This window comes from Ambystoma mexicanum, chromosome 9 (assembly GCF_040938575.1).
Source record: "Ambystoma mexicanum isolate Mex_15411 chromosome 9, UKY_AmexF1_1, whole genome shotgun sequence".
NCBI lineage: Eukaryota > Metazoa > Chordata > Amphibia > Caudata > Ambystomatidae > Ambystoma > Ambystoma mexicanum.
Window position 1 is genome coordinate 1,149,299,314 of NC_090931.1, and position 26,447 is coordinate 1,149,325,760.

Consider the following 26,447-nt stretch of genomic DNA (forward strand, 5'->3'; position numbering starts at 1 on the left):
GTTATCTATACAAATATACTATTCACCAGCATTTTTCATTCCTACTATAAGCTAAATAATTTTCAGCAAAAGGACAAACTGTTTATTTCATGTGACACTCTCTTTGCAGTGAAATGCTAATCACTTGGTATATACGTAATGAGAAGAGCTGGTGCATTTAAATTTTATTCTGTGGGGTCATTATTTGCATACATTTTGAGAAGTGCACAATTCAGAGGGCAAGTAATGAGATGTGCCACAACAGATAACAATTTTACTATTTTAACAATTGCCATATAGTTACATTTATTAAATTAATTTAGCACACAAGTGGCACACTCGGTTGGCGCACAGAGTGCGCGTGCGACAGTCTGCGCCAGCCGCGTGCGCCAAAACCCATTTTAGCGCACAGCGTATTCATGGATATTATCATCCATAACCAGCCGTGGCGCAGAGTGGCGCAGCAACCCTGACACAGCGCCAGTTACACCCACCAACCCCGCCCCCTGTGTGCCAAAACATTGCACAAATCCCCTACATGGCGCAAAGGCCAGTGGACCAGCATACAGCCCCCCAACCATGAAAATGCATGTAAAACTCCTCGTGCACCCCAGGAATACACATACCCTGCTCGCACTAGCGAAAACACATGTAAAACTCCCCGCGCACCCCCGGAATACACGTCCCCGCTCGCGCTAGTGAAAACACATGTAAAAATCCCTGCGCACCCCAGAATACACGTACCCCGCTTGCGCTAGTGAAAACGAGTGTACAACTCCCCGTGCACCCCCGGAATTCACGTACCCCATTCGCGCTAGCGAAAACGCATGTAAAACTCCCCGCGCACCCCCGGAATACACGTACCCCGCTCGCGCTAGTGAAAACGCATGTAAACTCCCTGCGCAACCCTGGAATACACGTACCCCACTTGCGCTAGCAAAAATGCGTGTAAAAGTCCACATGCACCCCCAGAATACATGTACCCCGCTTGCGCTAGCGAAAATGCGAGTAAAAGTCCACGCGCACCCCTCGGAACACGCATACCCACGGCGTCATTTAAAATGTGTGAAAAAAGTCCACCTTGTGTTGTGGCCTGCCTGCAGGCCATCGACTGGGGTGATGGGCTGCCTGTGGGCTATGCCTAGGGGTGATGGGCTGCCTGCGGGCCATGAGGAGGGTGGATGGGCTGTCTGTGCATATTCCGGGGAGGCGAAGGGAGTTTTACACTCGTTTTCGCTAGCGCGAGTGGGGTACATGTTTTCCGGGGGTGCGCAGGGAGTTTTACACGCGTTTTCACTAGCACGAGCGGGGTACGTATATTCTGGTGGTGCACGGGGAGTTTTAAATGCGATTTGGCAGTGTATGCCCACCCAGGTGTGACCCCCCTCCCCATGCCCCCACAGGCAGCTACTCACCCCATAACATGCCCCGCAGGCAGCCCATCACCCCAGATCATGCCCCACTGGCAGCCCATCAACCCAGACCATGCCCCGCAGGCAGGCCACATGGCACCATGCACTCGGGAGCACCAACTCATGTTCCCCCCATTGATGGGCACCTGCAAGCAGGCCCCGACTCATGTCCCCCCCATTGACGGGCACCTGCCAGCAGTACCCAACCCATGGCCCGCCAAACAACATGTCCTAACAAAACAGACCCATGGCCCCAATGCCAACCCAAATCCCCCTTGGCCCCCAGTACAAGCATGCAACCATCCACTGCACCCACTCCCAAATTACCCATGCCATGACAGTCTTAAAAGAACCACCATGCCCATGCATAAATGCACAACAGAGCCACACAGTGGCAACACATGACAGAGGCAATGTTCATTGAGACATGCACAAAACTAATGATAGTGCACAACACCAATCATGAAGTTAGAAAACATGTATTAATAACATAATGAAAAAACATGATGAAAATCTAATTTGCAAATTAATAAATAATGAAAGCTATTACCAAAAAAAAATAGAAAATCCAATGATGAACAAAAATACCCGGCATGAAAAAGAGAAAAGTGGTCCATCGCCAATGTCAATATGATTTAAATAACACAAAAAAAAGAAAACAATTAATTCACGGGAAATGTTAAAAAAGAAAGTATGTACAAGTCTTCAACTATATACAATCCAAGTCCAAAGGGTCCATGATCCCAAAACAAAAGGAAACCTACAAATAAGTCCTATGAATAAAAAACTGTATACATAAGGTGGAGCAAAGTCCATTAACTCCAAATCAAACAAAAAAAAACAAAGGAAACCTAAACCTAAAGAACTATGTACAACGGCTCACTTGTTGATGTTCCGGGCCACGGCATCATCGAACTCCACGTCGATGTTCCGGAGATGGGCCTGTTCCCTGTCCTCGAGGTCTCGCAGGGTTGCATCCATGGCCTCCTGCAACTCCCTGCGAGTCGCCTTGAGGCACTCAGCCCGCCTCAATTCCCTGCGCATGGAGTTCTTTGCCCTGACCATAGTGAGCCGTGCCCTCTGCTCCAACCACCTCTCTGCATCTATTTGACGGCCCAACCGCTGCCACACAGAAGACACTCTCAGTCCGGGGTCCACCTGCCCCACGGCCGATGCCTGCCTTGGGGTGTTGATGGCCCGAGCCATGATGCCTCCCACGCCGAGCCTGCTGCTGCCTACGACGCAACTGCATCTGCCACCATGACGGCCTCTGGGCTGATGGAATCCACCGGCGCCGGCGTGCAAGTTCCCTGCCCGATGATGCTGGCACATCCTCCATCTGCTGGGGTCCAGTTGGTGGGGTGACCACCCCTGCTGGACCTCCGACTCCCGACTGTGGCAGGGATGGGATCTCCACCAGGCTGGCTGGTTTGGTTGGGGCAGATCCACAGGGGGCCCTGGTGGCATCTAGGCTGGAAGACGGCATGGCGAACAACTGGCGTATAGAGTGCACAGAGGAGAGGGCTGCAAGACTGGCCAACACATGGAGAAAACCCCCAACCATGGTCCCTCCAACTGGGCCACATTGGCACACAGCTCTTCATGATGACATGCGTGGTCCCCACAGGAAGCACGGACATCATCACAAATGTCACGTGTGCACAACGCGACACCAATCAGGACAGACTCAATTTGGTCATGGGTCTCCAAGTCCGCAGGTAGAGGAGTGCTAGATGACATGGACCTCCTCTACCTGCCGAGGGGCCTGGGACGGGGCATCCCTGCTGGTGCATGGTGAAGCAGTCACAGTGTCAGGGACATGCACAGGCACCACCGCAATGACCTGTCCTGCCTCCGGCCCCTGCCTCTGGGCTGCACCACTTGCACCAGTGGTACCACCCCCACCAGGCCCCATGTGCGGCTCTGTAGCGGCCTCCTCCTCCTCTATACACACCACCAACCTGGATGGCTATGCACCGTCTTCCGCCGTTGCAAGCCCCAGTGGGTGCTCATCTGCCCCTTCTGTTGCATCCGTAGTGACAGACACTGCACCAGTCCCCTCGCTCCCGGATGATGGAATGTCCTGGGAGCGTGACTGGGCCTTGCGTCGCCGGCCGGTGGAAGCATCCCTGCCGCTTTCCTCCACAACGCCGTCTCCACCCTCTTCTTCACTCACCGCTGTGCAAAGGGAGACATTGAACACAAGCATCGGGGTACTGAATAATAGTCCCCTGGACACAAAGCAATAGCACATGAGTGGCACTGTCAAACGTAACTTCCATCATGTCCCTCCGCAACACATGGGTCAGTGCAGGCAACAACATGCAGCAACAGGCATGGCACATGCAACAAACATTGGCATCCATGTCCAAGGTACCATAGGTTCATCCAATGGTGGGCTGATGCCCATATGCATCATGGGACATGCTGGTCACATGCACACACATCACCGAGGGTCATGCATCTGGCCCTGTATACCCCCAGACACAGTGGATACAAGGATGACTAGGCTGTATCAGTGAATCAACACATCGTCACGGACATGTGTCATGCATCCATGGTGCACACACTACTCAGACAGACGGACATGTACATCATGCATGTCCATGACAGCAGCACACATTTCTCACACCCCAAACATGTCAAAGTACAGACACAGGCATGCATACATGTGTGCAGTCCGCATGCTGCTCCGCAAGATGCATTTTAACACATACACCATCCATGTGGGTCACGCCTGACTGGACTCACATGCTGCACTATCATGTCCCTGCACACACACACATCCAAACATGACCCATGTCACACATGCAGCCAAGTAGTTAACTACCAGCACACTGCCACATGCCCTTTTTTAAACGTGAATGCATTGCCACTTAACGCTCGACTCCAGACGGGCCTGCATCCTGAGGAACTGGTGGTGAAGCACTGGGCAAATGCGCTCCAGGACTCTCATCTACTGGGTGGTAAGCTGCCCCACTGCATCCGCTGCTTCCAAGAGGCGCCGGGCCTTCTTGAGGGTCCTGGACTTGTAGTCCTCCCAGCACTTCTGGACGTGTTTGATGTTGCGGGGTGCCACCCCCTCAGCGTTGATGGCACCCACTATGTCCTTCCAGATCCTCTTCCGTCCTTCCTTGTCAGCGCACAATGGTGTGAAGAGGGCATCATAATGCCCCAGAACCTGCTCGACCAGGATACCAACTTCCCTTTCACTGAAGCTGGTAGCCCTCCTTTTCTCTGCTGGGGGGTTACCATTGGTGCCAGAAGGTGTTGTGTCGGACATGGCAACCCCCGAGGCAGGTGTGGGTGGGCAACTGGGTCCTGGGGCTGGGCTGTGGAGTGATGGAACAACAGTCGGGAATCTTCTGTTCCAGCAGGGGTGGTCACAGCAACTAGACCCCTGCAGATGGCAGATGTGTAGTCACCAAATGGCAGGGCACAGTGACAGCAGGCAGACAGGCAGCAGCAGATGGCTAGTGGGAGGCTGCTCGGGCCTCTGGGGGGCAGTAATTCGGCCTTCTGGGCAGGAGTGTGGTCTTCTGTGTGTTGTCGTGTGGCAAGCATGATACAGAATGATTTGGCATGTGAAAAACAGCACATTTGCGTGAATTCCGAGGAAAGGCCCTTAGCGCGTAAGCACGTAGGTGATGTAACGTGCATGCAGGCATTTCCCTCGGCGCGGGTTGAAGGTCCCACGTGGGTTTCCATCGTTCTGAATGTGCTTTTCGTGGAAAGCGGTGCATGTGTTTTCCAGATGTTGGGGTTCACACGCGATTAGTTCGCAGAGGCCACAGTCTGTACTTCTTATTTTGGCATGGGTGTTGGCTACGCGTTCTTCTTCTACACGCAAGGTAGATGGGGAGTCGCACACGCTATTGTTCCTGCTGCGGGTGTCCCTGTTAGTCGCATACCCCCTTTTTCGGGCATACTGGCCTGCGTGTTGGTCACGTAAGCATTTTTTGTGTTCCTGGCTGCCACAGCGTACGTGTGTTTTTTTACACGCACGTGGGCTACAGGGGTCGCGTATTTCTTTTTCTTGCTATTTGGGATGCTTGAGCGTTGCGTGACACGTCATTTCTCCTAAGAGGCCACAGAGTGGGACGACATTCATTGTAGCTGTATATACATGTTTGTTGTTTGTGCACCCTTTTATACTGCGCGTGGACGCGTCCGCTTTCCTTTGTGTGGTGGATGTGTTTAGGCTTGTGCGTGTCTTTTGGTGTGCGCTTGTTTCGTCTATTCCATTCCATGAATACGTGTAGTTCGCGTGCGTGTGGGCAATCGGTGTATTTCCCAGCAGTACTTCACCAGTTACGCCCTTATTTTCACGCGTTGTTCCCCATTCCGCGTGTTATACCCTGTGTTCCGCCCCCTTTTTGGTGTGTGCGCTAATGTTGTGCGTTTTCGCTGTGCGCATCGTGCACGGCGTTCGGGATGTTGGCGTGACTTGTGCACCTGTGTTGGAAGCACATCCCAGGAAAAACACGCACATGACCTTCCAGGAATTACACGCATGCGCTGGCTTTTTCACGCTTGCACCAGCTTGCGCCACTAATTTCGGCGCACATTTATTCCATGAATTACCCCCTATGTATGTTGTACACAATTATGAAATATGTTTAACTATATTTTGAAATGCATTTACTTTCTAAACAAGTAAACCACTTTAAATAAATTCAACTGACATGTTGACAATGTTTGAATGTAAAAGGGGAAAATGAAGATATTTCAATCCATATATACCTAAAGTGTATACCTGCATGACCATGTTTATTTCATTATTTTCAGAATGTCAAGTGATAACATATGCTACTGCATGCAATAACTGAAATGTTCTTCACATTTTGCACATATTGAGATTATTTCATTTGGACAATCCTAATTATTTTATTTACCAACTGTGATACAAGTGTAATCTTTACATACAGAGGCACATCTCATTTCCTGCGGGCCAAATATATGTTGTACCTGTAAATGTCAATTCCAAAATATACATCATGGGTTCAGAGGCACATGTAAAAAAGTGCAGATGTGGTTTTTTACGTGCTTCACTTTGAGAAATGCACATGTCAGCATTTTCACATTAGTGATCTATCAATTTGTTGGGTGCTGTATGGCAGCACAAAAGATACACTGCCCGCTTGCATCCATTAGTTTTGGAAGTGCACTCCAGACACAAATAAAGTACAGAATTCCAGCTGCCACATAGTTGCTAAGAGTGTATACCACAGTGACAGGCACGTAATGTAAAAAAAAAGATTTCCAATCTCCACATGGGAGATAGAAATCAAAGTATAAGTGAAGAAGTTTAAACCTGCTAATGTTAATCTTAAAAATGAGTAGCAGAGTCAAAAGTGACCATGTCATTTTTTGCTCACCCCCTGAATGTGTTGCAATAGAAGAAGGGTCAACTGGGTACGTCCTGCACTTTTTATGCACACAGCATTTGTGAATTTGGGATGCACATTGAAATGTGCAGAACTGCCCACTTATTGGCCCGAAAGTGCAAAGAGTGCGGAAAAGGACACCTGAATGTGTGCATGTCTTATACATTTGTCATGAATTCCACGATAAAAATATGTATATTTCCTAGGTTTCACAAAAAACCTGAATCAGACAGAGATGCGACTTCAATAACAGGGATCTCTGTGTTCTGCACAAAGCAAATGCATCAGTTAAATAATTTACACATTAGAATATGTAGTAGACTTCTCCAGTGATACCTCAATCAGCTATTTTCCTTATGGACAGGTTCTCTTCCCCCACTGCATTTACCAAAAATACCTCTCCAAACTTCCTATATGCTAACTTTAAATACTCTGCAAACTCCACCCATGCACTAGTGTATGACACAGAAAATTCAGATTTGATGGAGTCTCTGATATAGTTACTTTACATACTCACACCCCTGAGAATACTCCTCTTTATTTCAATTAGCCCATGTCATCTGCAATGTATTTAACTGCGAGATAGACCTCCCATTAGGAATTTTGTTCACATCCGAAAACACATTCCGTGATCATTTCTAATGTGGACCTGCATCATTGCATATTCATTTTATAATAATCCATACATATTAAATATAATTTTGCAAATGTATGCAACATAGGCCGCTTAGCTAAATTGAATTCTAGTTTTGCTTTTTGACTCAAGCAAAGTGTCCAAAAGCTTCCACCAATACTGTGTTTCATTATTTTGTGACTTACATTTTTTTTTCCAATGGCTGTACTATTCATGTTTAGTTGTAGTTTTGAAATTAACATAACATATGTGTGGTGAACAGATATCCAGAGAACAAACTTTGAATGGTGATTCAATGAAACAGACACATAATAGATGACTTGCTATTACTGTGCTAGGACAAGGTTCAGTCTTAAATATGCCCATCTATGCTTCTGAAATACCAATTCCTAATTGGCCTTTCATTCTAGACTCTGGCTTTGCTCTCCACATAAAACCTACCGGGCCACTGATTTGAATTCTTTCTAATATGTAGCTCACATTTAGATGTATTTCTCATGGAATATGTGCCTATTCATCACTGTTAATGGATTGTCACTGATTAATGGGGATGTCTGATTAACAGAAAGCTGATCTCTGCGTTTCTTTGTCTTGAGAGATGAGCCCAGCATAAATAAATGTTATGTTTCATTAAAGTTCAGTTAAACTGACCATTTTAAAGCTTCATGTAATTAGGAAAATATTCTTTGTATGTATTATTCTTAATAACAGCATAATAAATGTATGCCACATCAACAAGATTAACCCAATCCATACAATGCATGATATGTTTTATATGTTTCATGATATTAAAATAATTCAATTTGTAAGTCTGCATGTTTTTCATACACTTGGCTGCACAGACCAGCCTCTCATTGTAGCAGGCATTTTCATTGTAGAAACAGACTTCTGCCTTTTATATTTAACATTAAGTTACAACATGTAATATGCATAATCAGTCAAAGTGCACCTTATTCAATGACATGTTCTACAGTTATTCAAATAGTTATATTCATGTGTTTTCTTTTTAATTTTAACTGTTGCAGTACAAACCCACCTCCATTCTTATTCTTGAAATAAGTATAGAAATGCTGGTTGTGTTTGGCTTCCATAGGAAAAGATAAGCAACTATGTTTACAAACAATGTTTCCTCCTGCTGTAACATCATAGGAGAGAATTGTGGTAGCATAATTAACTTTTACGACATCACAGCCAAGTTATTGTTTTTTTACTTGAGAACCCATGAGAACCCATTAGGAGCTTTGCAATATTTACTTAATAAATACAGCCACATAGATTGGCACTTTCTGACAGTCTCACTCATGATAGATCCACTTCAGTATGAGTGGCAGAATAGCAAATTTAACCAGATTTCAATATTCCAAAGGACTTTATTGGACAGTTGGACTATTTACCACTGGCAGTAGATACACCCATTGTAATTAATCAATTATTTGGAAGTTAAGTGGAGAAAAAACCTCCAGCAAGTGTTTGAGCCATGTCCTCTACTTTTCCGAATTCTCAGAATGTAATGGTGCATGGAATTAACGGTAAAGAGGCACCAACCAAAGTAACAGAAATCTGATATTGTTCCCATATCACTAAACTTATAATGATGCCCTTTGTATTTCTTCCATGGTGCATTAATCCAACATGCCTCCACTCCACTCCTCCTGCAATGAGGGTCCATAAGGAACACCACACTGGGTCGAAAATGGGGGCACACACTCCATACCCCACCTATGATCATAAATGGATTGCTTTAATCTGCAGAGTGAATTATATAATTGTATGTATTTTGTTTATGGTTATACCACAATAACAGTCTGTTTAAGGGCACAACATGGAATGTAACCACATGCATTACATTACTGTTAAAACCCAGTCTCACAAAAACATATCAACATGGACTTCATATTAAATCGTTTGCATTGCCACCCATATTCCTACCAACAGGGATGCCACTTAAATAAAGTAACATGCCCATGTTTTAAGCTGAAAAAACACCCCTTCCCCTCTGTGCTTCTTTTTATTATGTGGTAGGTTGTGACAATGTGCCCCCATGTATTAAGAAATGCATGAAATATGTTATTATTCTCTAAAAGTGTATGGTACACTTTATACATGAGTAGTTATTCATCTAATTACATTCCAACCATAGCATTCAATAAACTGCATTAAAATCACATGTGAACATTATTTTTTTTCACAACAGACACAATAATGCCAAACAAAGTACAACTCCAAAGAAATAAAGAAATAAAAAGTGCAGCTACTAACAACACAGGATTATAAACTCCTTCTCCAATTATCATTTATTGAAAATGAATAAGCAAGAGACGAGATTCATCTCACCTTGCAAAGAACCTACACAGCAACCACCAAAATAATAGTTACACAAATAAGTTAAAACAGACTTGGAAATGGGCACAATATCAACATTGATACTTTCTGCAATTTATGCGAGGGAGATGTGTTTAAAGCTAACGATGTAGAATCTTTCTACCTTCATGATGGCTCCTACAAAGACCAAATAAAATTGAAGTTAATGACAGAGTTTATGGTAGTATGAAAAAATAAACATTACTCCCAACAATCTTTCTAACAAACATTTACCACAATTACCTTCATCACTAGACACCACATTCAGAATACAATTGGTCATGAAGCTTGACCTGAAATGTGCAATCACAGTCATTTAAAGTCTTGTTAATATTTTTGAACTATACGTAAATACAAAAGCCATAAGTAGAATCAACACTCATCAGGGCCTGAAATCCTGCCCTTTTCACAGTAGCATTCTGTGTAGTGGACATACTTTGGGCTGCATTTCAAAAGCACATTTCATTGCATAAAGTGCTGGTAAAACACCACACAATAAGGTGTAATCTTGTGCATGAACTGCATACTGAAAGTAAACTAAACGTTGCTTTCAGGTAGAGCACAATATGTACTTAGAGAAATGCAATAAATAATTTGGTGCTGATGTAGAGGGAGGAAACTGTATCAAACCACAAACTAGCACAATAGAACTTGTAAGTAATCTGATCCTTTCCACAATGTATTGAAACCTTTATAGCACATTTTCGAAAAAACTTTACTAAAATGCCAGACCAAGTATGTACCTGATGTTGTCAAACTTTTTTTTAAAAAATGGAGGGCAATGAACAATCTGAATGGCTTTATTTGGCCAAATATTGTGCTACACCAGAAGATAAATATGATCTAACAGATCCAGTATTATTTTGCAAATTGAAATAATATGCATGACGATAATTAGTTGAACTCTCGAGCTATCAATAACCACTTAGAAGAACAAACAGTACACAATGCCCCCGCTATCATACAATTACAATTGAAAATTGCCAAATTGCCACCAGCAGAATTACATGTAGGGATTTGTGCCAATGTGGTATATTTTCCATTAAACCTCAAAGAAAATATCAATGTCAGCTAAATCAATCATTAATCATGTTAGCCAATAGAATACTAACAAAATACAAAGGAAATGGTAAGAACTAGTTGAATTACTCAAAGGAGAAACACTCTAGTATATATCACAAACAGTTTAATAAATCTGACAAAGACGTACACATCAAAGATATAAAATATTCTACCAAAATATATGAAGACACACTGCAAACTGGTACATTTGCATATGCTGACCCTAACACTATGGATAATATGTATGACCACTACACAATCAAACCACTGTATTCAAGAATAATGATGTGAGATGGTTCAAAAAAACACCAAATCTGTCAAGCAAAGGCTGTCTCATGAGTGTATGGGAAAACAGTTTAAAAACACACTATTTTCTAGTACACTTCTCTACAGGAAGAGAAAGAAGAAAAGTTGAGACATATGCAAATCAACGAATCTGAGTACTGTTCTCACTGAAGATGCACATTTCCATCAGAACATTGAGCTCGTGTTTCATCTTTTGTTTGATAGTAAACTGGAAACTCTTTGCCATGGTGCTGCTCACATTAACAACAGACACCCATTTTGCCAACATGTCCGCTCCTGTAGAGAACTGTTCTAAAAGATTAAAAACAAAGATACAATGTTGAAGTCAAGTATTACCAATATTTTTAAAAAATGCAGGGCAGAAAAGAATAATTGTCCTGACTAAACACTGAAATGTATGTATGTCTTACTGCTTGGTGTGTTACACTTGTGTAGAATATGCGTAAGATGATGTATGTGACTTCCTATGTACTGCAAACCAAAATAAATAAAGAAGATATTTATTAACAATGCTCTTTATATTTTATTATACTTTCATGACTATTTATTGCCATGTTACATTTCACATGCAATAAATCACCTTGGAGGGTTAGAACATTTCTTATTGGAAAAGAATACCAGTCAAGGGGAGCTTCACATATTCAAATGCTTTTGTGAATACAATATGCTCCCAAATTTGGCCATGGAATACATTATACTGTTTTGAATTTATTTTATGTTATGTGTCCACTCAATTGAGGACATATGGAGTGACCTACAAAACAAAAGCCTTATGGAATGGAATAGATTAGTGTGAAACCAACCCTGGCTTAAATAGATAGCAAACAAAAAAATACAAATACCACATAATAGTGCAAATTAAAATATTGTCATGTTTGCTGTTAAAAACAGCTTCATAGTGATGTCACCAAAAACATCTATGATAAAAAAGTGATGATGCTTCAAAGTGCATTAATGATAACAATCACCTTGTTTAATTTAGCTTAAATGAAAATGTCGATGGCATAGCATATGTCTATGCCAACCTAACAATATGTGGGAACATGCAGGGATGACATTTCATCAGAAAAAACCCTTGACAAAAATGAGGACGTCCATAGAGAATGTGGATCTTTCAACATATCACACCATAAAAGGGCACAATTTTGTAGGAAAATCCAAAATCATTTAGTAGCTAAATATTTGTCCAGTGTCACCTTGAGGAAAAGTACTAAAATAATTCCACAAAATTGAATGTCGACCTGAAGAAAATGACAATAGTCAAGACATCCTAAAATATCAATTGGATTGATACATAATATGCAGACAGAAGTCCTTCCTTGGAAACCATGTGTTTGTATGGCATAACACACTATACATACAAAAAGCCTCTCCTAATGAAACCTTTGATATTGACTCTATTTATTTATTTATTTATTTATTCATTTATTGATTAGATATACTTTTAGCCAAAAGGCTTTGTATAACACAAGGAACATACAAACATATACAGGTAATCAATACAAGCTAAAATCACACTATTCTTAAAAATATATAGCATCAAGTACACGTTAAAATACTTCATTCAGTACATTTTAAAATCGCAACAATCTTTACATAGAATATAACAAAATGGTATATTAGATTAATATTGTTACCTCTCATAAAAGACATCCATAATTCAGTAGTGTGTGTCATATCAATAGCATTGTTAAAAGATTTAAAAGATTTGGTTCTAATCATGGTTAGACTTTCGCAAATCATAATTAAGTGATAAAGTGACTCAGAGACATTATTGTCACATATGCGACATTTTCTCATTTCATGTGGAATATTCATAATATAGCCTTTGGTTGCTAGCGATTCAGTCATATTGAATTTCATTAAAAGGTAGGAACGAAAAGTGCTAGTGCTCGGATATGCAAGGATATATTTAGGGGGCATTGTTCTCGTTAAATACTCTTCAAGAAACAGGCCACTATTTGACTTCGAGCCAACATTAATAACATTTTGCTGATCCCAAAACTCAGGCACTTTCTTTTTATGTCCCTTTTTTCCGCAGTTAGCGTTAGCATTCCAGGAGTACTCCCAGGCATCCATTTATGGTATATCCTTTGTAGAATGCCAAAGGTACCAACAAGCATATTTCCTTCTAACCGAAGATATGCTTCTACATATGGCATAATAATTGTGTCATTTTTAAGAATAACCACCTTTTCATAACTCAGTACATATATTGAGTTTAATATTCCAGATCAATTTACCATTTAAAACTGTGTTGTGTTTCAGATCTCTGGACCAGAAATATTTCTGGTACATGGTTCTACACAAACTGTTCTAAATGTGTTGACCTGAAGAAGCATGTGATGAATCATGCAGAGTACTCACAGAAATCCTACCTAAAGTCTCCTACCAGCAATCGCTAGCTGATCCTAACCCTGGGGCTAGTATTAGCTGGGAGGAACACCTGGAAGAAGAAAGGCCTTAGGGGAATTGGAGGACTCCAATGGGTGAGGTGCAGTATGTGTCTCCCTCAGAGGAAGAGATGGCAGTGATGAGAGAATATGTAATGGCTTGTTGGCAGATTTCTTGTTCCAATGCTATTTATCCTTGGGGTTGCTAAAACTATCACTCATTTATCAGATGTAAAGCTCCCCCTATAAAGCTGCCCACATCCATTACGATAAGGACTCTTGTAGACAAGAGGACATCGAATGTGGACATCAGAACATTGCCATCTTAAGTTCTGATAAAGCTAACTCTCCTTTGATTCCAAACCAATCATTGACTCTTTAAATTTCCTCCTGAAAAGGTAGTCCATAATAGAAGTGAAGTTACTACATTTAAAAACAAGGTTCAGCCATAAAAGGGTAATTTGAACATTGGGGACCTCACGTGCCACTGGACGACATGAATCAGGGTTTGTGTCAGCAGTGCAAAATCACTTTCCAGCAGTGCAAAGTCACTTTGAACCGTGCACAGCATTCCATGAATCGGGCCCTATGTGTAGAATATGAAATAACAGCAGTATCCATTACAAAAATAATCACACTCCACATCTTCTGGTTCTTTTGCATTTGAGAACGGCACTGAAGTTAATTGCTATGCAAAGTGTCCACCAATCTAATGTTTCATTTGTCACCACTTGTAAATATTGTTTATTTTTCACTACTCGCAACAGATTTGTGGCACATTCACTGAGTTTCACAGAAGAGCAACAAAGAATCCTGACACATTTCACAGGGTATCTGAAATAAGAGAATTAGAAGGTACATGTTCAGAAATTCACAAATTCACACTTAACACATAGCAGGTTTACCCAAATTGTCTCATGCACTAAATAGACACTATGGAGACATAAAGCATTTCTGTACATGTAATTCTAGACATTGCATACATATTGCATAGACACGTACAATCAGCCTTTGCCATTATGTTCCACATGTCAAACTAGTACCAAATTAGTGATCTCTGCATATATCTATACCAAACTCTGACACTGTACTATTTCAGCAACTTTTAAATAAAGCAAGTCAGAGTATGTTGTGCTCTTCTTGTAATTCAGATATACTTTCCAATATCAACATAGACAGACATGGACTATTTTGTATGCTAATGCTTCTAAAATATATTGCAGATGGAACAAAAAACAACAGTAAACTGACCAAAGCTACGTATAAAAAAGTGTCTCTTAATGGAAAAAAAAAATCAGAGTTGGCATAATATAGCACACAGGATTCATTACTACATATGGCCATTACCCAGCATATGTAAAACAATGAGGGGGTGGTTGGAATTTAATTATACTTGCATCAGTCAAAAACCATGATTAAGTGAAAACATACACAATGGACTTCATTAGTTTGCCAGTCTGGAGATACGGGTGCCAGTAAGCTCAACGGCACCTTTGTTTCCGGACCAGCAAACTACTGGTTTGCCTGCCGAAGCTGCTGTGTCCAACAGGTCTGACCCTGCCCTAATATATTTCTTAAAGTTATACTTATGGTGTTCATTCTTTAAATCAAAACAGATAAAATACCCCAATGGTCGACTTACTATTTGACAATGTTAGCAGCAATGCAAGGTACACTATAGGCAATACTTTCCAATACTTTCCATAGTTTCATCTTTAAAATTCTATTATTTCATAAAAGGCATTCTCTTAGCAGTAACATGAATTGAAAAGAATTCCTGCATTGTCAATTGCTGAAACCTCACACTACAAATGTATACCTCCATTCAACATTGGGGTCAATAGGAGTTTGGTAGTAATTTATCAGTAGATATGCAGAATTACCACAAAAATCAAGTATTGTTATGGCCACTTGTTATAGTGGGTATCTGTGTAATCCACGTATCACATCAGTATACGTGGTGTGGTTCTGGAATGCTTTGGTTCCAGAACCATTGTATGTTGATGCGCCCAGCAGCAAGATGTTCCGGGGGCTCCTACAATAAAACGTATTACCCACTTCACTGAGAGATCTATTTATTTATAACACATGGCGACAAGGTACCTGTGAGGAGCCCCCGGAGCCAGCACAGCATCGTGGACTCAATTGGGGAAGGCCACACAGCCCACAAACTTGGAGCGAGGACCTGCCAACGCCGCAGCTGGGGAGGAAAGTATGTTGAGCCCTGGACACCTTGCAGCAGATGTCTGATCATCGCCACGTGCCCGTGGACCAGGGATCCTTGGTGAGCTTTCCCTTCACATCAATTTGAGGGGTCTGCAAGGGTCCAAATCAGTGCGAGGTGCCAGCACGAGACAACTGCATTATATAAAATTCACACATGGAGGCAACAGAGAAATCAGAGGAAAGGACCGTAAGGCATGCCGAAACATAAACAACATTGCCATCTATAGGTTGCCTGGGCAACGGTGTTACGGAGTGAACAACAATCGCAAGTGCTGTTGAACGGGCTAATCAACACAATGTACATGTGCAAATGGAAAGTGAACCACAATGCATGTAAAAAATTAACTCAAAGCACGGCATGAACAGTATACAGCTAAAAAAAAAACCTAAAAAAAAAATTGGGGAATTTCTGCCACCACCTGTGGAGAACACCATATATACATATCTAAAAAATTAAAAAATTAAAAAAGAGAAGAGTGGAAAGCAACAGCATACAGCATTCGTTCAAGAAGTGAAAAGCAAGCAGAAAATAGAACAGACTGGTTCACTCTCAGACTACTATCTGTTTACATTCTAGAAGTGTAAAAGAAAACAAAGATTAGAGCATACTGCTCATTCACAGACCACTACCTGCCACCATGCAGCATGTTGCAGCACCGGTACAATTTCTCCCCCTTCCTGGGAATCCCACATGCCCATGGGAGCAATGGATTGACGGATTCCAGGTATACTTGAAGGCAGTGGGATGGAACAAATATAATGACAATCTCAAGGAAGCCACTCTGTTAAATTGCATTGGAGCGGAAGCTTTAATGATTTTCAGGACACTCCCGACCTAGATGGTGCTGAAGGAGGGTCAGGTGACAGCGGTCGTAAATTTGAAAATGCATTAGGAAAATTAGCTAAGCACTTTGGCAACAAACCCAATGTTGTACTAGAGAGGTACAAGTATTTTTCAAGAAGTCAGTTAAAGAGCGAGTCAGTAGATGCCTACATCGCAGCTCTGAGAGGACTCATGTCCACATGTAGGTTCACCAGGGTTAATGAAGAATACCTACGGGATAAATTGTTGCTGAATGTAGCTGACTCATGCATACAGCAACGAGTGTGGCAAGCCAAAGACCCATCTCCGGAGCAAGCGTTAGAAATAGCCAGAGCTATGGAGTTGGGCAATCGTTGTATGAGGGAGAGATTTGACAAAAACAAAGACAAGGAAATCAAAATGGTCTCAGAGGAAGGAAGAGAGGACATCGATGAATCATTGGTGGCAATGTTAAGAAGAATGGCAACTAGCAATACCAGGGCAAGCTTCAGGAGAGAGAGCGAAATGGGTTATAGGAACCAGAACTCAAACCGCTGTCAGAAATGTGATTGGTACAAAAACAATGATGCCAAGAAAGAATGCCCTGTAGCAGCTGTCGAATGCTACAAATGTGGTCATATAGGTCACTTTGACAAGATCTGTAAGAATATTCGTGGAAGAGGAGGCCGATTTAGCCGATACCCCATGAACAGGCTGCCAAGAAACATGGTGAGGGTCATTGAGGAAGACCATGGACCCGACAATATGTTAACCATCTGCAGCGAAAACACACAACATGTACAGATACTCACAGTCACTTTGATAGAAGAAAATAAGGGCCCGTGGGTGAACATGCAGATAAATGGCATATCTTTACCCATCATGGTTGACACTGGGTCGCCGTACACTACGGTGGATGTCGATACATTTGTCAAGGTGCTATTGGGCAATCTTCGGGAGATACAATGCATTTGGGTGAGAGCAACAGGAAACAGCAAAACTCCCATAGACATCATCGGATGCACCTGGGTGAAGCTGCGTTTCCGTGACAGAGAAACATACTGTAAGCTATATATAGCGAAGAATGGTTAATCTGTAGTGGGGTGGGAAGAACAGGCTGCCCGATGTGTTGGGATTCAACCAGGGGAAGAGGTTCAAGACAAGAATAATATAAAGGGTGCACTTGCCAAACAATTCCCCAAGGTGTTCAGTGGGAAAATTGAACTTCTCGAGGGGTTCCAACACAAAATAATTCTTAAAAAAGGAGCAACACCCATAGCACACAAAGTAAGGAGTGTTGCTATCAGCACTAAAGAGGCATTAAGAGAAGAACTCTCTCGACTGTGTGAGCAGAATATAATTGAACCTATAGAGAGCTCAGAATGTTTGGCACCTATCGTATTAGTGAAAATAAACAGATGGGATCATACGGATGTGCGTGGATCTCAGAGACCTCAACAAGAACATTTGGATAGATAGACACCCTCTTCCAAATGTAGGGGAACTGTTGACGACCATGAAGCCAGCCAAATATTTCTCCACGCTAGAAGTAGAGTCCAAAAGTTTAACATCATTTGGCACTCCCTCAGTGCCTTCATGATTAAGAGGATGCCGTTTGGCCTTGCTTCGGCCACGGCGGTCTTTCAGAGACTAATGTCAATTCTATTCGGAGGCCTTGAGGGAGTATATTGCTTCCAAGATGACATTTTAATATCTGCGGAGACGGAAGAGGAACATGACGCAAAACATATGGGAGTGCTACATGTGGTTCAAAGAGGGGATTAACACTAAAGTTGGAAAAGTGCAAAATGAAATGCGACAAGGTATTGTATTTGGGCCATTCCATCAAGGCCGATGGATTAAGTCCTAAGAAGGAATTAATGAAATATGTTATGAGTATTCCAAAAGAAAAAAAACAAAGAGCAGTTGAGAACTTTTTTGGGTATGCGGAGTATTACTCCAAGTTTGTGAGTAATTACACCAGCAAGACCAAGAACATGAGAGAACTTATGAAAAGGTCCACAAGATTCATATGGTCAGATGAATGCAGGAGCGAATTAGATTAGATAAAAGTTAACATCGATGAGGCCCAACACTACGGATGTTTGACTGCAAGGCATAAACCATAATTTTTATTGTATTGTATTTGCGTCAAGAACCCTGAGGGGTGCAGAACTAAATTACTCCATCATAGAGAGAGAGGCCTTTGGGTGTAAAATGGGTTCTGGAACACTTTAGGAATTTAGTGTGAGGGTTGCCCATCTTCCTTAAAATGGATCATAAACCACTAATACATGTGCTGCAATCTAAGACTCCACATTTGATTTCACCAAGAATTAGGCATTGGATTTTAGATATAATGCAATACAATATCTCTGTGTGCTATACTCCGGGCAATCAAAATCTAGTCGCTGACTGTTTTTCCAGGTTGCCATGGGATTGTGAGAATGCAAACACCTAGTCAAAGAAGGAGTCTGAGCATGAAGACATTATGACTACCGTAAACCCGGGCATAACAAGAGAAGAGTGGAAAAAATTGGTTGAAAACGACCCCGAACAAATAAGTCTCAGGGAGGCTATTAGCAGAGATTGGAGTGACTATGATCACAGCCTGGGAGCCTACGCTCAGATAAAAGATGAGATATCTATGGATAGACACACATCTATAGAGGAGATTGTGTCATTCCTCCCACAATGTTAAGAGAGATGATATTCACATTGGCTCATGAGGGACACTTGGGCAAAACTTTAACCAAGAGAAGGGTGAGGAGTAGTTACTGGCGGCCACGAATGTGGAGGGACATAGAAGAAAGTGTCAGGAACTGTAATGCATGTACAGCAAGAGATAAAGTTAAAACAGTGAGGAAAAGACCCTTACAACCTGTGGAGATTCCAAATAGAGTGTGGTCGAAACTTGCGATTGACATCATTGGACCATACGATAACCTGGACACTGTCAAAATATATAGGCTACACCTCGAAGTGGTTGGAATGGGGAGTTCTAGAAGGGAATGTCACCACTGAGAATTTCTTTTTTTTTTGTTATTGAGATTTTCAATAGGGAAGGTGATCCCAAAGAGATCGTCTCTGATAATGGAACTCAGTTTACCTCGATAGAATTTCAACTGTTTTTAAAAGACAGAGCGATTGAGCATATAACCACATAACTGTACCATCCAAAGGCCAATGGGCTTGTGGAGAGAATGAACACATTTGTAAAGAGTGTAATTCAACTGGCAGTAGCCAACTCACTTCCATGGAGAGATGCCCTAAAGGAGGCCCTGTGTACATATAGAACAACTCCACATCCCACCACTGATGTTGAGCCATTCACCATGATACCTGGCAGATTGGCTTCCAATAGGTTGAGACCTGTATGGATGTTCAACGACACTGGGAAAGTTCATTTGGATTTTGACCAAATCATAAAGAGAGAGTGAAGGAAAAACAAGCGAAGTACAAGAGATACTATGATTGGAGGAATGGAGTAAAGGAGAATACAATCAAGTGTGGAGACTGGGTTTGTGTCAAAGAGCCCAAGAGGAGGCTGAAAGGTGAGTCCAGATTTAGATCCCCACAAAGGGTGCAAAGTTGTTTGGGTACATCCGTGGTGTTGGAAGATGGGAAGAAGTGGTCATGTGATGATATTGTGAGGGTGGAGAATGATCTTAATATGCCAAGTACCAGCAAGTTTAGTACCCAAGTGGAAACAGACCGCATTGGCTGATGGGTACAGGAAATCGACTCTGACGGAGGCGACAAGGTGGTGGGAAGTAGGAGTGAAGTTTCTGAAGGAGTACTATCCAAAAGGAACCGCAGAATGATCCAGAATTTCAACAATGACTATGTTTATTATTAGTGGGGTTGCACACCCTTTTAACACAGATGTATCCTTTTTTTCTATTGTTCTAGTTATGTTTTGAATTTTTCATCGTCTCACATATTTTCACCTCTGTTTAATACACCTTTGTGTTTATTTATTCTCCTCTGCATAATATAAGGGATGGGGATGTTATAGTGGGTATCCTTGTAATCCACGTATCACATCAATATACGTGGTGTGGTTCTGGAATGCTTTGGTTCCAGAACCATTGTATGTTGATGCGCCCTGCAGCAAGATGTCCCGGGGGCTCCTACAATAAAACATATTACCAACTTCACTGTCCAATGTAATTACCAAAAGATTATGAGTGCTGACTCAGCAGTGTAATTCATACGACCTCCTGGCAATTTTGGCATATTTATCATGAGCATTAATTGCATCATAGTAGATCTGCCAATTTGAGGAGGTAAAGTGTATTATTTTCCTCAGATATTTGTGCAGCCTAACTCCCTCACTTCACCTCCACACCTCCTACTACACTATGTGGTAATGTGGCAGTAAAGTGGCAGAAATCCAAATAATGCCAATGTATCACATTGTTTTAACAACACTGCCATATTCATAATGAGGTTATGCATCTTTCAAATTACAGTTAGAATGCACCAGCTGGTGCTTAAAGAATTTACAATGTTAACTACACTGCACACAATCATAATATGCATTCATTCCCATACTTTATATTTAAACATATATTTTAAAATACCAGTGCTGGTGACTAATCTTTTAGATGAATAGACTACCCGCATTGTTCACTAAACTTTACCAACGAAATGTACATGGATTACACTGTTTTTAACATTGCAGTAGAATACATCATGTGGGGCCAAATTACATACATGGCCTGGTGCAAGTGCAACGTGTTACGTTATTAGCACTAGGGCAAGCTTTGCCATGCCCAATTTACAATGTAACTGAACACTTGGAGAGCACTACCTCTTGGCAATTCTGCAATCACTGCATCGTCAGTGTAAAAGAAAAGTGGGCAGGGGCCCTGGCCTGCAACCAGGCCCGGTGCCAACTTTTCCCTGGCACTGTCAATGACAACACCCACACACCTCTTCACAAAATTAGCAAACAACCTACTACACGCCCAACATTTCACAGACACTGTTACAACTCTACAAGCATTATAACATCAGTGGATGGAAAGCGTGGACCTTGTGCCTATATTTCGGCCAAGCCCCATGAAAACTTTACAAAGGAAATGAAGATAACAACACCCATAAACACTTTACAGACATGTTCGAACACTACAAGGCCCAAATGTGCAATGCATACATGGGCACAAAGTATAGGCTCCCCTATAAAACTGTTTCTTCCCAAATAAATGTCTGCATACATAAATATTATGTGCAGAAATAATAGAAAAGGGATCCTTGTTTTGTACCATTTTCCTGCATCTATGAAATCAAAATGAGCACCCACACACTCCTTGACAGCGTTTAAGGTGAATTACTATGATAATACTCCCTTTGCTCTAATATGACCACCACCCATTCCACGATCTGACGGTTATATTGGCAGACATCTCAATGGACCTCTTCCACTGAAGGTGGTTGAAAATGCATATCAGGGTTCTAGGTGACATATATGAGGTCCACAAGCACCTGTGCTTACTCACATATTTTGCACAAGGTTTTGATTTTCTTTTTAAAATCAGAATTAAACAAGTCACTCTGATTGGCTCAATTGAAGCAGGCACACTACCACCCACTAATCAAATGAACAAACTCTGCAGCAAACCTTCTCATATCTGTTCAACACAGATGTTGTTCCCCCTGTAGGTGTCCACTAGAGCTATACATCAGAGCCTACTTGATAACACAGTTTCTCTCAAAACATTTTCAACTTTACAGTCCCAGTATTTATAATCAGCAACATGTAAATTAGACATCCTGGACACTATCATCAATTTATTTTAGCCGCATACATCTTATAATTAAGAGCCACATGGTGTACTTAGAAGTCTTTAACATTATCATTTTAGGCACTTGCAAGTAATTGATTACTAGTGATAACTTATCTAGGAGCACTGGTGTTATCATCGTTTACTTATATTTGCATTAGTAATAAACTAACACAATTATCACTCACTCTCAAATATCATGTATACAGCACTCATTTAGTTCCAAACAAATGCAAAGCAATAACGCCTTTTGTATACATGTTGGTTGTAATTGAGTTTTAAAATGCATTATGCAGTTTAGAATATGCATATGTCATATTTGAAAACAATGATCATTGGGAGGTCAGAAGTTGGAATGTACCACATATACCAATGTTACTGAGTTCACACACTACACTTTAAAGAAATGTTGCTTCCAAATTTCCCATGAGTATATTTTTTCAGAACACCTTTAAAATGTGATTGAATGTTCATGATCTTTGAGAGGGAAAAGGGGGATTGTGTAACAATAAATGAACTCCAAGACTCAATCAATCAACAAAATCAATCAAAGCAGATTTATTTGGGAAAATAAAACCCACAAAAGCACAAACAATTTCAATACATAAAAACATGTCATTCATTTGTAAATTACAATATAAAATCTAAAGCCGTATACATAATTATAAAAAATACAGATTATACCAAGCAATTCATAAACCCACTTATTTAAATCCCCAATACCAAGCGATAGTAATGAAAGTAGACAGTGCAAAAAGCTACTTCTGAACATAAGCTTCAGTTCAGATCTTGCAAGGTATTTGTTAGTCACTGGGACAAACTATCTCCTCATAATCTCATTATATCCAGGGCACAATAACATAAAATGCATATCAGTTTCAGTTACAGTTGGGCAAAGGGGACAAATAGGCTCCTGACTAGACTACCTATACCTGAAACAGGAAGGATATTCAACCTAGATTTTAGATATACAATTATTTTCTTGAAAGGGAAGACCTTATCCCGGTAAGGCTCTACTAAGAAGGAATCATGTAATAGACAGCCTACACATCTATAGATTCTGAGCTTTCAAACTGGCTTTCCAGGTGAAATATGTCATCTTTCTTTCACATAGCTCAATTCCTTTCTTGAGGCCACATGGGATTACTGGCTGAGATCTCCCTGAACAATTCCAGGCATTCCTTATCATGTCAATACCACTCCCACCTATTTCCGACTCCGAGTGATGCCATCCCATATTGAGTCGCTGTAAAAGCATTGTTCTTTGGTAGAGTTGATTTGCATTCAATAGAAAACGGGTTTAAAAGAAATACCATAGTTAATTGGAGCCTTTTCAATTTCTAGTGACAGTGACACATAGGAAATACTTATTGGGAAACCAACAGTGTGTTTGTTAAATGCACATTTGACAATGGAAAATTGTTGTACATATTGATGAACTCATTTGTAGCTGTCAAAAGTTACTGCCGCTGCAGCTCAGGCTTTGTATACTTTTAGGTTTGTCATTGGTAAATTATTCCCTAATGTACGGTCTAAAGATCATAAGGCCTCTGTCCGCCTGTTCAAATTTTGTTCACTTTTATGTATTTGTTTCATCCCACTTATAGAGTTCTGAACTAGACACGTAAATAGTCAAAGCAGCTGACTTATTTCAATAATATCCCTTCAAAGGGGATATTTATTTTATTTTGGTGTGAATGATGGCACGCCATGAACACCTTTTTGCTGGAATTTATGTCGAGTTTCCTCTCCTTGCAAAAGTCTGATGCAATGTCTAACTATGTCTTTAAGGCTGATGGGGTGTTTTGAAATGATTATTCCAAATGTTCTTTTGCCATTTTTTGTGCATCTGTATTTAAATGTAATACATTTCTCTTTTCTTCTGCCTTCGCTCCCCCTCTCCACTGCTGATCTGTTCTCTCTTGACACTGTGCACCTGGCCACCCTCTGTCCTTCGGGCCAAGGTACCTGCTCACCCTGCCACTCTCCCGCACTGCCTCCGGCCACCCCTTGCACTGGGATCTGTAGCTGTACCAATACAGCCCCCCTTTTTCTTCCTGCACTTATCAGACCTACCCTGTCTGCTGCCTTAAATCTAGCACTTGCAAATTGCTGGCTGCATTACCACTGTTGACTTTATTATTTATTTATTGTTATTTATCTGTTTCTCCTCTGCTTCGCACTTTCCACTTCTCCCTCCTTCCATGCACTTTTCCCCTGCCCCGCTCCCATGCACTTGGGCGTTCTTAATGTCACTGGGCCAAGTGAGATTGCTGTTTTGTTCTCCCCTGTTCTCCTCCCTTGCCTTGTCGCGCTCTGAAACACTTGTGTACGAGCGCGATAGAAATAACATATCAATATCAATGTATGTATAACAGGAATAGCAAAGGGGACAGAACACACCCCTGTCATCCCGCCTGGAATGAACAATGTATCTTTTGCTCACCCTCATGGCCATAACGCACAACTGTAGAGTTGTCATTATAAATTCTTTGGATGTGGGTTTACAATTTCCTCCAGTACTTGCATATTTTCCAGGAATTCACAAAGCATTTTGTTTTCAACTCTGTCAAAGGATATTTTAAAATCAATAAAAGCAATATAAATTGTTTCCCTTTTTAAAATACAATATTGGTTAAAGCCAGCAAATAGCATTACTGCCTGGTATATCATATTCCTTGGTTTCCTAAATCCTGCTTGAACTTCAACCAAAGTAGTGTTTTCCACCACCCAGTCGTCCAGATATTAGCAACATTTTGTCATAGACTTTAGACTATTTCCCTGAAGCAAACTCATGCTGAAAAATTGAACTGTGCTTTTCCCTTTACGTGAGAGGCAAATGGCTCAGTGTAGGGAGAATAAAAGACAAATGGAGGCTGTTCCAAGTTTAAGTGAGAGAGGCATACTGATTTCATGTAATATCATCCCAAGTAGGTGGAAAACAGTGATAATAGTCGCTTTATATAGAAAAGGAGATAGAACTGATCCATCAGCGTATTGGCCATCAGCGTATCGTCCAGTGACCTTATTGGACAGAACCTCCAACTTGTTTGTGGCAATTCTGTTGAACAGACTAGGAGAGTGATTACAAAAGAACAATGTTCAATCAGATACCCAGCTTGCTATTCAGGTAGGCCGAGGTACTATATACCAGAGTTTAAATCTATAGCTCATACTGGCCAAGCAAGTGAAGATTTGGTTATTCCTGTCTAAATGGCCACTATGGCCCTAAATTCAGCATTTGACTATAGGGACACAAGTCTTCTTTGGCTGGCCCTGATTGACATGAGTGACCTAAAGCCCGTGCTTTCCATGTTGGAGGCTCTACACATACATTCCAATATCTCTGTCTGCTACGAGAGAGGGAGTGAGCATATTAATGTCACAACGGGGTTGCCTGCAAGGGCATATGCTGGACTCACTTCTTTTCAACTTGCATATCAACACACTTGCCGACACCTTGGAATCTGTTAATTCAGACCTATCAGGTTGTGGCTGTAGGAGGATTCCTGTATTGAGCTATGCAGACATTTTATGATTTTAACGAGAACACAGAGGTCACTCCAACGATTAGTTGATGAGTATAAGCACTATACATCCGCCGTAGGACTTCATGTAAATAACAACACATGTTTTGTAATGTGTGTATCGACCATAAAAAGTGATTTGACCCTGTGACCATGGATGGCCACAAACTCACAATATGTAACGACATTGACTATCTTGATCTTAAATTTAAGTCCAGATTAATGAGGGGACGAGCACATTGAACATTCTTGTACTAAGATCAAGCAGGCATCTGGGGGAATCTTAAGGTTTGTGAAAAACATTCAGCATCAATCACCTGACCACATGTTGGCAATATATACTGGCAAAGCCCTACCAGATGGATCTAATGGGGGAGAAATGTAGGGAGGTGTATAGTGAAAATGTCGACTGCAAAAATGTCGAAAAAACATTCGAATGTAGAAAAAAAAATTGAAAGTTTTTTTAAATTTTTTTTAATGTTCTCCCCCAGCCCCCGTTTATTTTTACTACCTAAACCCAAAAAAACATACAAATAAAAAAAAAACACATTTGCATTTTTTTCCGACAT